General features: G+C 39.6%; 1 long non-coding RNA gene across 1 annotated transcript; it reads left to right on the top strand.

The window, feature by feature from the left end:
• The first annotated feature begins 493 nt into the window (after window positions 1-493).
• LOC123366099 lies at window positions 494-12,700 on the top strand. Its single transcript, XR_006577921.1, has 3 exons — window positions 494-580; window positions 3,706-3,886; window positions 12,215-12,700. It is a non-coding gene; the product is annotated as an uncharacterized LOC123366099 (long non-coding RNA).
• The last annotated feature ends 401 nt before the right edge of the window (window positions 12,701-13,101 follow it).

Raw genomic sequence — 13,101 nt, 5'->3', positions numbered from 1 at the left:
CTCCTGCAGTGAGTTCAGAGCATGGTGAGTGGCCACTCCCCCACTATTATCAGTTTCCACATGGCTGCAAAATAAGCACCAACCAGTTCCCTTGGATATCTTGATGATTCCATGCATCAGCTGCCATTTCATTAAAAAATATAGGCCTTATTCTCCACTGCCCTGCAATTTATGTAGTCATTCACACCACTTCCAAATGAGTGCAAAGTGGGTGTAAAATGCTACCACGCCCAGAAAGAAAGCCCTCTCCACTCTCCTTCCACTTATTTGCATACAGTTAAATAAGGACACAAGGTGCAGGGCTGCAAATTGTATAGTAAGGATAAGCTAACTTTGAAAGCATCCCAATTTTCTTCACAGTGGAGGTAGCCTACTGGTGGTGTCATCATAAAACCACTGTCACCTAAAGCGGTGGGATTTTGTTGCCCTGGTTATCTCAGCTACATCAGTCAACAGCTTTACAGTTTTGACAGTTGGGAGAAACAGTTGTAAGATTTTAATGAGAGCAGACACTTACCACCCCCAAGTAGCTAAATGGGCTAAAAATATCCCTTGTTTTGGTATTTCTAGATTCCCTGAGGTTAGTGATATGTTTAAATTGCTGTCTGTTTGAATACAGGAACTCCCTTGACAGGTTTTTGACAGTGGAGGGTTTTGTTAACAGAAAGATTTGAATCAGGCAACATGTTCAGTCTGCTCCCCTCTTTTAGCTGCCCTTAAAAGGCTATTGCACCCATTTTGCTCATAAAAGCATGGATGTTAAAATTGAAATGATCTGTTATTTACTGTAGTTTATTTCTAAAATGGGATTATTCCTTTCATTACAATTTCTAGTGTTTTGTCCAGTCTAATTTTCAAGTCTATCAAACAGTGGGCTTCCACCCTTTCCTTTGGAGGGTCTGTTCTACTGTCTTTTAGCACTCACCACTAGGAAATTTTTCCTCAGAGTTTACATTTTAGTTTTATTAATTCCATCACATTACTGAGTATGCCTGTAGGTCCTTTGCTCAACTAAGTGTTCTGAACATCTGAGAAACAGGCTTGGAAGGATTGGATTTTTATTGGTAAATGTTGGTAAACATCAGTGTCACCATATGCACACCGACAAAAAAATATTTCCATCGATCATAATAGAAATTTACAGATTGGTAAAGTAAGAAAAATGCTGCTTAAGAAATTATTTGACAAAATTCATTTATTTAGACTTTTGAATTAGGCTTGTTGCAAATGGAGTAACAAATGAATAGTAAAAAACAGATATGATGATTTAAGGATATTCACTTGGTATACTTTGACATGTGATGCTGATCATTTTGTAGTTTAACACTTTATAAAGATTTAACATTTTGAATGTCAGTGTCTACTGTCATTACATAATCTGTATCAGAGGGGTAGCCGTGTTAGTCTGGATCTGTAAAAGCAGCAAAGAATCCTGTGGCACCTTATAGACTAACAGACGTTTTGCAGCATGAGCTTTCGTGGGTGAATACCCACTTCTTCAGATGCAAGTCATACCCACTTGCAATACCCACTTGCATCTGAAGAAGTGGGTATTCACCCACGAAAGCTCATGCTGCAAAACGTCTGTTAGTCTATAAGGTGCCACAGGATTCTTTGCTGCTTTTACATAATCTGATCCTCCATAATAGCCCACAACTGTCAAAATTTAAACAGATAAAGACCTAAAATAAACATCAATATTACCCATTGAAATTATATTAAAAAAATCATATTCTGCCAAGCCTAATGATACAGTATAAAAAGTTAACTGTAGTTGAGGTTAAAGATTTTATCAAAATATGGGCCTTACAAAGCCTCCTTCTAATAGCAACAACCATCCTGCTGAAATGAAAGAGACATCAGTCATGAGGCTGACAGCAGTATGGGAGGTCAGGGAGAGATCTGTGCATCAATTTCATTCTAGCAGGCTTTCATAACGGGCTAGTTTCCAGAGCAAGGGCTAGGTTGGTGAGAGGAATTATTTTGTTTAACTATCAACATTGTTTTCCTGACATAAGATGTGTCTAAGTCATTTGTATTGATTTAGTCATAGTGAAAAATATATACTCGGCTTGGGTTCCTCAGCCAGTCTGATTCTTCTTTCAGTCCAATTTAATACTTTGTCTTGCACAACTTTATGTAATGTAATCAGATTATGTAATGACAAATCATGCAGCATCATTGGACTGTGGGATAGTCTCCCACTGAGGAAGTAGTGGAAATGCCACTATAAAGGGCTACACAAATTACTTGACAGCTGCCTTCTGTGATCAGCCACACAGGGGGTCATAGACACACGTGGCCAGTGTGTTACACTATTATCATATTCCACCACCACCTCTTTTAGTCATCAGCCAATTTATACATACTTAGATTTTTTTACTCTTTCCTCCTAAGTCATCACTCCAGCTGTCTGGTCATTTCTGTTGCTCTTCTCTACCATTCCTTCCATTTGTCAATATTTTGGGGGAATGTGGTACCCAGAAATGAATGCAATATTCCCTCTGAGGTGGCATCAGAGATATATAGAAAGGGACCATTACTTCCCTAATTTGTAGTATGATGCTTTTATTTGAATCTGAATTTTGGCAGCCAAATTACATTGCAAACTCATGCCCAATTTGCTATTGTAATATTTGAATCCCATTTCAAGCTATTAAAACGAAGAGGACAGACTAATAGATAGTCACATAGTCTGGCTAGGAAATCAGCCAGATGGCTCATTCTGCTATTTCAGGTTTGATTTATATTCAGAGGTTTAGCTGAACTATTTCATTTTTTGATTTTAGATAGGCTCAAGGACGCTGATCCTTTTTCAAAAGAAAGAGCTTTATTCTTCAGCTACTGCTTCATTGAAAGTGAACAACAAGCTTTATTAGGAAAATGTAATCAGGATGCCATATCTCTTAGCCTCCCAAAGTCCAAATGTGGGATGCAGTATGTGACAAAAACCCAAACTGAGGAACACCCAAAAATTATTCATTAAAATACTATTGGATCCATTCCTTTAGTGTAAATAATTCTTTCTGTGGCCTCAGATTCATGATTCTTTATTTCTGATGTCAATAGTTTTTAACAATAAAAATGTGGAGAAAGCAAATTTGTGTGGAGCAGTGAGAAATGTAGGACTAAAACTGGAGATTTGAGAGGAATGTCAGGATGCATGCTATACCGCAGGTAATTCCTATTGTTCAACTGCCACAATTATTACTTGAAGTATAGAGACATACTCCTGATTCTCTTACTAATTGTGCTGGGTCCTCAGCTGATGTAAATCAGTGGAGCGCTATTGAAATCAACCTGTCAAAGTCCAAATGAGGGTCACATAGATTTCAATGCAGCTATACTGATTTCAATGAGCTGAGGAGTTGGACCTTTGTTTTTTGTACAAGAAAGCATGTTTTTAATTATCCAAGTACCAAGCTGTAATTAACGTAGTAAACATATTATTTGTGCTGAGCTGATTTAGTAATATTTACTCATTGTCATCAAGATTACTGCAATTAGCTATGTGGCTAATATAAACCAATCAACTGGAATAAACATTTAGGTCCTGAATGCTGATGCACTCTCCACTACAAAATGAAAGCGTGAAAGTACTACTATAAATAGAGCTAACAAGTGATGCTAATTGTTTAAGTTACTAAAGAGCATTAGGGAAAATCTGCAAGAATAGACACTAAAGTTCTTATTTTCCACTGACAGGTTTTACGCTAGAGTAACACAACTGATTTAGTGGAATCCCTCCTGACTCACATGGGTGTAAATGAGAGGCGACTAAGGCCCCAAATGTTGCACTTTTAATGGAACCCTTCTCTTCTTGATCCTGTGTCTGACCTCCCATATTTTATCTTCCCAGGATCAGCTCTGTGGTGTTAATTATAGGGTAAGTAAGCAGTTACTTCCTAGAGCAAATCAGCAAAAGTCCAGGTTTGCTCTAGAGGTCCCAGAGATCATAGCTCTGTGTTTCTTCAGGTTTCAATTTACCAGGCTCAAAACACTTAAAAGCACAAGGAGGAGAGGCTGGGGAGTGATCAGTTTACAAGTGACCTGGGAGTTCACAGACTCCATCCCTTGAAATTACAGCCCATATAATAGGCCTTGTGCAGACAAAACTGCAACAAATTAACTCTAGCATCTTTATGGTGGGAGGTGGGGGGCGGGGGGAAGCGGGAAGAAAAACACCTCTTAGCTTTATCAGTACTTCCCATGTTGTCCTTCACTGAAGTTTCAAAGTGACACACTTCAGGAGGAGGCTTTGGAAGTGGCATACACATTACTATCACTTTCAGCAGGCATGCTGGACTTAAAAGTGGTGCTACTTGACTTAATGCCCCAGCCCTGGAAACACTTATGCACATGAGTAACTTTACTCACATGAGTAGTCTCATTGAACTTAGTTGCCATTTATGTATTAACTTGCAGCTGAATCTGTACTCGCAATTCCTTGGTAAACCCGTTTTCGGGGACATAAAACTTTATTCCAGTTGATGTAAACTTAGACATATTTATTGTAGTGGCAAGAGGACTAGGGAGCCTTTGGTACCTCCTGTGAGGCTGCTAGCAGCCATTCCAGGCACGAGTTACAATAATTCTTGATGTCCTGATGCACCCTGGACCAGAAAAAACTGTCAGGACTCAGGCCAGAATATTTTTGTATCCCAGGTGGCCTGCAGCGGGGACGTTGTAGACTAGTTTCAAAACAGCACAGGTGTGACACCAGGGCACCAGCGGGGTTTCTTGGGTTTGGGGGTCCTGGTCAATGTGGTAGAGACGGTCACTGGTTAGCTCAAACTGGGGTCACCAGTTTGCTTGTTGGGGTTGGTTGCCTCTCCATTGATCGTGGCTAGCTGCTTGTATGCCCAGCTGAGTGTGGGGTTTTCCCTCTGATCCCAGCTAAAGTGCATGGACTGCTCCATCCCTGTTCCCCAAGGAATCCCCAAATGGGTGGGACTGTATAGGGAAGAAGGAAGGGCATGGCTCTCCGCTCCGTGCTCTGACCAGCTGAAACACCTGGCTGTATACAGTTCAATAAATTGCACCCCACAAAGAGGTGTGGCATGAATCTTCATGTACTTGGAAGCTTCAGATACATGTGCTACAGATAGCCTTCTACTGCTCCCGGCCAGGGCAGTGTTACTTCATACCATGCCTTAATATGGGCTGTCCTGACTACTGCAACTTTTTTCTCTCTGGTCTAGAGTACTGAGAACTTGTCCTCCTCAAGTCCATTCAGAATGGTACTGTCAAAATCATCTTCATCATGTCTAACATGTCACTCCCCTCTCCTCCCCATGCATACTTTGAATCCCTCCACTCTCTGCTCCTTCTGCACTGCATCACACACAGAATTCTGGCTCTTACCTTCAATACCTTCATAATTTAGGTCCTGTCTATTTATCTGATTTTATCTCACTGCTATACACTGTACAATACATTGATATTCTTGTCTTCTCTTCCAACACCAGTGTCTCATTCTGTCACCACTCTTGGCCAACTATTGAGTAGTAGAAGATGTCTGAGGCCTTTCAGGTCAATCTCACGGTGGAGGAGAAATCTGGCATGGAGTCTGTGTATATCCTAAATATAACTTCTTACTTGCATATCTACACCAATCCTGGAACAGAAGTGGTCAAACAGCTTGCAGGGAAATCCCTCTTTTCAGGAAACTCATCTCAACTCTAATGCTTAGTTCCCAGGGAGCAACTCTGCCTCAAGAAATTATTCTGATCAGAGACCAAGGCAAATAGCAAATTCTCCTGCTGCTTGCACATCTCCTTTTCAAGGTCCATTGCTTCTACACAGAACCTTGCATAATACAAGCTAACAACAGTACAGCATATCTTCCCAAGGCTAAACATTTGCTCACATGCTAAGAAAAAGAAGTTATAACTTGGAAGATTATGAATAACAGTGTGACCTGTTGACACCTATCATTGCAGTATAATTTTAGGTCTACTTATAGGAAATTAATACACATTTCAAGGATAAATCCATGTTAATGTTGTTTCAGGGGATGTTTTGGCTTCAAATTTCCGTATCTTTAAAAGATAATCTATATATTTATTTATGCTATAGCGTTTGTCTTTTATTTATTTCCAAGCCCACATATTTTTTTGCCAGCAGTGCAATAGTGACATTCTTTGTTATGTACACCTAAACATAAGTAAAACATTCTCTTCACATTAATGTAACTCACAGCTTTCATTTCTTCTCAGAAGCGTTTGAAGAATCTCACTTTGCTGCAGAACAGAAGTTCTTGGATACCTTAATCTTGACTGGCACATATTTTAAATGGAAGAAGTTTCAATGCAGCTATCAGAAACTTGTTACAGAAAATATTATTAGTGCAGAATATATATCTAGAACACAGAACATATGGAAAATGAGATTGGAGGCAGAAAAGAAAATTTTAATTGCTCTGTAAACTAGATTGTATGGCAAATTTTAAACAATGATAATGAGGCCCAGAATACAGATGTCTAGAATTTTGCAGTCTCTGTTAAACACAAAACAGCCAGACACAGCAGTTAAAAATACCTAACCACACAAGTTCCCCATTTTCCTTCTTTTATTCACTCTGTGTTTTCAATTTGTAATCACAATTTTGTATCAGATCAATAAACCAAAAGAATCTTATTTCTTTTGCCAGTTGAGGCCTAAATGACTAGAGTTGACTGTCCCATGAATGGAAAATGACAAACAAACAACTTCAAAAGATTTCCATTTGCCACGTTTTACAAAATTCTGACATATCTTGACAAAATATGTGTACGATGTGACTGTGTCCTATTATATTTAGCTCTCCTCTGATCAATTATACTTTCTTCTGCTTTGTCTAATTTCTAATATTTGGCTTCAATTAATATGCAAAAGCTTCTTTCTTTTCTAGCAATTGATGGGGATTTGAATTAAATCATTACACACTGCATAAACTCTCTTCAGCATTTTCTATACAAAAGGAACTGGAAGGCCACACCTGTCATCCTGGGAAAGAATCCCATAAAGCTGCCAATGAAACAGTGTAGCTGAATGCACATCTGTTAATAAATTCCTTTAATCATATCCTAATCAAATGGCATTTGTAGTTTATGACCCTGCTAATGAAGGATTTGAGGTGTCTGCTCAGGAATGTGATTTTATCAGACAACACTAATGTGTATGGCCAGCTTTTATTTACACCTTTGCTCCAGAAAAAGGTGTGTAATGAAACAGCAGAAGAGCAAGAAAAGAAAAATGCAACAGTTCATTAAAACAAAATATTGGGTTTTATCGCCTTCATTTATTAATGGGGCTGCTTTGTTTTTTTCCATTTGCAAAACATTCATGATATGGTCTTTATTCCTGCTACTGTGCTCTTCCTTTGCAAGTAAGTATTCGCTAAATGGTATAGATGGGTAGTTTTCAGCCTATTAGCATTTATTAGTCATGGCATGTGAGTTGTCATGTAAGTCACATGGTTTTGTTTCTGCTATCTGATTGGATGACTGGACTTTTTTAAAGGAAAATAAACTGCAGTGTGCTTTTGCTCGTGCGTGAATATGTCAATTTGCATGCAAATATGGACTATAATATGAAGAGCAGACATTCCCCTAACATTTATGTAAACATGTATATTCACTCCTGATGAATAAAATGGGGGATGAACACAACTGAGCTTAATAGATATTAGGAATTAAAATTAATGTTCATGGAAAAAACTTTTCACTGCCCAAACTCTGAATAGCTCTAATCCAGGATGAAGTCTTCTCTGGTTGTATTTATGTACATTCTGGACCAAAATGTTGTCCTCTTCATAACCTAGGAATGTGTTTGAGTTTTAGTTTAGTTTGTCATGTAGCAGAATGTCAAATCATCTATATCTAGATACTACAGTAATACATATAGAACAATGCTTTATGTAGCCAGAATAGATGTCTAGATAGTTTGTGTCACCAATCCATTCAATTTCCTGGAATTCTGGAATCTTCAGTAGCTGGATTATTCATTCCATTTCTCTTTTAGTCTGAATGATCTACACCAGGTGTCTACTGCAGGTTCCCCCTCTCCCCTTTGGTTACTTAGACCACTGTATTTATATATCACCCAAGTATTTCACTGTCTCATTGGTTTAGCACAGTGACACCCTACCCTGTCTCTCTTATTCCCTTTCTGACTTTCCTATAGAAATTGTCCAGGAGCGAAAGGAACACAGATGACTTACCGGTACAGGGGCCCAGCTCCAGACCCACAGGCAGAAAAATAATGATAACTGGAGATATACCTATCTCCTAGAACTGGAAGGGACCTTGAAAGGTCATTGAGTCCAGCCCCCTGCTTTCACTAGCAGGACCAAGTACTGATTTTTGCCCCAGATCCCTAAGTGGCCCTCTCAAGGACTGAACTCACAGCCCTGGATTTAACAGAGCAATGCTCAAACCACTGAGCTAGCCCTCCCCCTAAGGAAGGAGTGGGGCCTCAGGCAGAAGGTGGTGCAGTGGGTGGTCAGCCTCCCCAAGCCAGCCCAGCTGCACTGCCTGGCCTGTCTCCTGAGGCTCCATTGGCCATTTAAAAGGGTCTGGGGCTCCATCTGCTGCTGTGGTATGGCAGCCAGGAGCCCCAGGCCCTTTTAAATTGCCGGCCCTTGAGGCAGCTGCCCCTTTTACCCCATCCCCCCATTGGTGGCCCTGCGGCGGGGCCACTAATGGGGGGGCACTGATGTGTGTGTGTGGGGGGGGGGGGAGGAAGTGGCAGAAGCGCTGCATACAGCGCTGGTACTAGTGGCTACTTCTTACCAATATGCCGTACTGGCTCATACCGGTCTACTTTCACCCCAGCTACATGTCATATATGATGTCTGGTATCATTTGTAGCCAACTCATCATATTTATATATTATGTATAGGCACTTACATACATTGATACTTTTTGTCTTATATTTTATCTCTTCTTGCAAACACCTTAATTGCTTTACATAGGAATTATATGTCATAATTATTAATTTAAATGAAAGCTCCATTTTTAACCCCTTCTTATGTTGCCTAATATAAATCTCTCCTAAAAGGACTGACAATTTTGAAGCTAGGTTTGTATCTAAAGAGTCCATGTAAGGAAAAATGTCACCTCACCATCTCTCATCACAATATAATGCTCCATGAAGACAAATCCCATCACTCTATTTCCCATAGTATGCACATCAGCTGAGCTCCAGATTTCTCTTTTCTTGACTTGTGGATTGCACCAGAAAGGTGTACAGAAAATCGCAATTTCTCTTTTCTTGACTTGTGGTGGGCCCCAAAAAGATATACCAGAAGATCCTTTGCAGTAAACCCATCTTCAGTTCTTTTCCCAAGTTTCTGCTGTTGCCCTTGTATCTCTTTGATCTCCCTTCACTCATGTTGTTGATTTCCATGTGGTCTACAATAAGTGGAAATTCCCCAGCATCTTCAGGATATCCTTTGCACTTTTAGTCACATCAAGCTTTTGAAATTTCATACAAATGAAGGTTGCATGGATGAATCAGCTCTGACTATATATTTTCAATGTCATCTGCATTACATTTTATCTTTTATGTTGTTCTTTAGTTTTGTGTTACATGGTGAACAGCAGGAAGTTTCACTCACCTTGTATCATTGTTTCCACATTTCTGAGTTATAGATATACAGTAGGACTATTATCTTATGTGAATCTAGCTCTAAAGAATCTAAAAAGGAAGGAAAGAAAAACAAAGTCAAGACAGTGGCAATATCATATCACTTCCTTTCTAATTACAAAATACTATGTTCATGCCATTTCCATGTTCCACATGAAGAAAAAATTAAAAGCTTGAGTAATAAAGTGATTTTACACCGCAAAAGAGAGTATATTCTATATGGTTTTATATGTACTAAAACCGGAAAATAAAAGTTTTTTGTATAGTTGGGTTAAAGAGAGTTGCTACAGTTTAGTAAGTGTTATTGCCTTTCCAAAGACAAAGAAAATGCAAAAACTAGAACTAAAAAAGGAAAACACCCTACTATTGTGTCATATTACAATGCATAGCAACATGTATAACTTTTCTAATTAATACAATTTGTAAAATGACAATTTAAAAACTTTTTAAAATAAAATAAAATCCCTCATTTATTTGCTATCATCTCAAAATCTGGATTGTTTAATATGGAATAGGAGTTTTAATTAAAAGACCACCATCAACCATTGTTTTAGAATTGACCTAAAATGTTGTTATAGGGTACCATATTGCCCTAACCCCCTAGTGATGCGGCTCTATTTCCATAGCCTAATATAGCTCATTGGAAGGAAGTTTTTCCAAATATTCAGCCTATTTTTTTAAATTATTTATTATTACTAATTATCTTCACTTGTATCACAATAGATATTTCTTTTCTATCATTGGCGTTTACACTCTTCACATACTTGTCACTAATAAATAATTAAAAAAAAAATCTGTCCTCATAAATAGTCCCCTTGATCATTTGTGTCACTATCTTTCTTGCAATATGCTTCATAAAAATGCTGAATGTACAGCTACACCAGAGCTGATTAGAGATAGCTCTGTGATGTGATGTAGACCTAAATTCACAGAAGGGTACTTAGGTGTTGTGACATTGAGCAAACATCCCAATGCCTGACTTTTATGTGCTTAGACAATCATAGAAACAACACTGCAATTGGCAACGCCTGAGTCTGGTGCCTAGGCTCCCTTTATATTGAGTGGGGAGAGATAGGACCTTAGACTGTGATTCACAAAAGCCAAAAGACTAGGTGGAGGGAGCCACCTAAACTAGCGAGTGGGAGATGCCAATGGGACAAGTGTATGCTAAGGCTTGCCCCTCTCACAGAGAGAGACAGCTAAGAAAAAAGAGCTTCCTCATAACTGTAGTGGTTTGGGTACTATACTGGAGGCCTCCAGTTCAAGTTCTCCCTCCCTGGATGTTTATGAAGATGCAACACAGCAGACCCTAGACACCTGAGGGAGAGGTTGAAGAGGCTTAAGGGAATGGCCCTTGCTCGTTCCCCAGTCACAGGAGCGGCTCCCTTCTATGCTCCAGGAAGAGCTCAGCACAATGGAGGTTTCCCAAGGTGAAGAAGAAGAGGAGAACTTGGTATTTCAGGGTGATAAGAGGGAGGCTGACAATGTTTGTTATTATTATGACAGGCAGGTTTGTATCCTATAATCCTAGCTTCAGCTTCAGCTTGAGAGCAAATGCAGCTCCATTACTCTTGTCCCTCTTTCCCCCTCCCTCTCTTCTGATCAGCAGTTCAAAAATGGAGGACAAATATAGAAAAAAAATGCAAATTGGCAACTTACAGTGCCTGCATGTAGTATCACTTTTGTTTTGGTTTGGTTTTGGCCTATAAGACTAGCTGTGGCTTCAGCGTGGGTATATGCAGCCCCATTACGCTTGTCCATCCCCACCATCCCTCTCAGTTCCCGCCCCCACAGTTCAAAATGACAGACAAGCAGAGAGGGGAAAAAAAAGCAAAGCTGCACTTTACAGTGGCTGAATGCAGTAGCTTTCTAATGAAAACATATTCATATAAAAGGTAAAAGACTTGTGGCCATATCATAGACAAAATATCAATTGCCATAAAGCTATGCTTAAAGGCACTCCTTACCCTCCCAAACCATCTGGATGTTAAGACACCATGCCACTAGTACAGCAGCTGGCTTATTGCTGATCTGATGTCTGTCCATTCCTGGAAAGTAATAACAGAGAATTTTTCACTCAGGCAAAATTCTAGGTAGTCTGAGATTCCTTGATAGGGCAAGCTTCCCTCAGCTGCTATTGTAACTTTAAATCCCTGTCCTGTCGCTTATCAGTTCATCTCTCCCAAAATGCAGAAGATTTCCTGTCTCATCCCCAAAGCCTGAAATAACAGGTCTTTCTGCCATTTTGGTATCTGAAGCAGCAAAATATTTTGCAAGTTGCAGCTGCCTGAAATGGCTCAACATAATCACTGCTGCTGCTGCTATATTTTCTAGTAACTCCCCCCCTCCCTTTTTTTTTTATATTTGGAAGGTAAAACTAACTCGATATTTCATTTCTTGAGATAACTCCTTGAGAAAAGTTCTCAGTAGGAAGAAGTCTGTTGTCAGAACAGAACGAAAAAGCCAAGGCGGTAGCATTTTTTTTGAGATAAAAATTGTTATTTTTCACTTGCATCTCTGTAGACCAAGAATACAATTGCAGGAAATCAAGGACATTCTCCATTTCTTTTTTCAATCTTTCTAGCAGGAACAAGTGCAACAGAATTTGACTCATCAAGAGAGGACCTGGGAATTAGGACACCACTCAGTGTCAGTAACAGGATTCAGAATTTGATGGCTTCGTGACAGAGGAGCAGGGATGACTTGATAATGGAAGTGCAGCAGGAGGGCTCCAGAGGGACAGAAAAAGACAAGGAATTGGAGGAGAAGTGAAGGAAGGAGGAGGAGAAGCAGAAGATGGAGAACAAGGAGGCAGAGGAGGATCAAAGGAAAGAGGAAAAAGAGCTGTTTTCACGTATCTCCACCATGATTGTGTGATTAGGGAGTAAGACATGGAGTTTCACAAGGACATGTTGGAGAGATCGTTCAAGGTCATGAGCCACAGGGGCAAACCTCATTGGAATCAGGAGCCATATGAAACCACCTCAATGTTATCATCTATTATAAAATATGCAGAATAATTCCTTGGGCCAGCCAAAGAGCCCTGGATCACCACCACATCATCAGCATCGGCTTCACTACTCCTGATCCAATATGCCGGAAAGGTAACTGATACACTAATGATTTTTAAAGTCCTTATACGTGACACTGAGATGTCTGCACATACTTTCACCAAGTTGTACCAACTCATATGGCCACTTTTTTAGCATCAAGGAATTGCAATAAAGTGTGTATAAAAATCACATTTGAATGCAAGTCAACAAGTTCTACATGCCATGTAACAGGCCAAATGAGCCATGAAACCCCATTATTCAGCTCTATGGTACCCATTGTGCAGTGCAAATATGCAAGTGCAAATTGCATCCCTTATAGCCTTTTCTGTCACAGATCCTAAATCAGTAACAGGTTCATTTGGTGGTTTCTGCAGGTGTACTATGAATTGGCAATCCAGTCCATTCCAAAGTACAGTCC

Source organism: Mauremys mutica, chromosome 3, assembly GCF_020497125.1.
Source record: "Mauremys mutica isolate MM-2020 ecotype Southern chromosome 3, ASM2049712v1, whole genome shotgun sequence".
NCBI lineage: Eukaryota > Metazoa > Chordata > Testudines > Geoemydidae > Mauremys > Mauremys mutica.
Note: the sequence above shows the minus strand (reverse complement) of the source record. Positions and strands in the feature narration are given on the sequence as shown.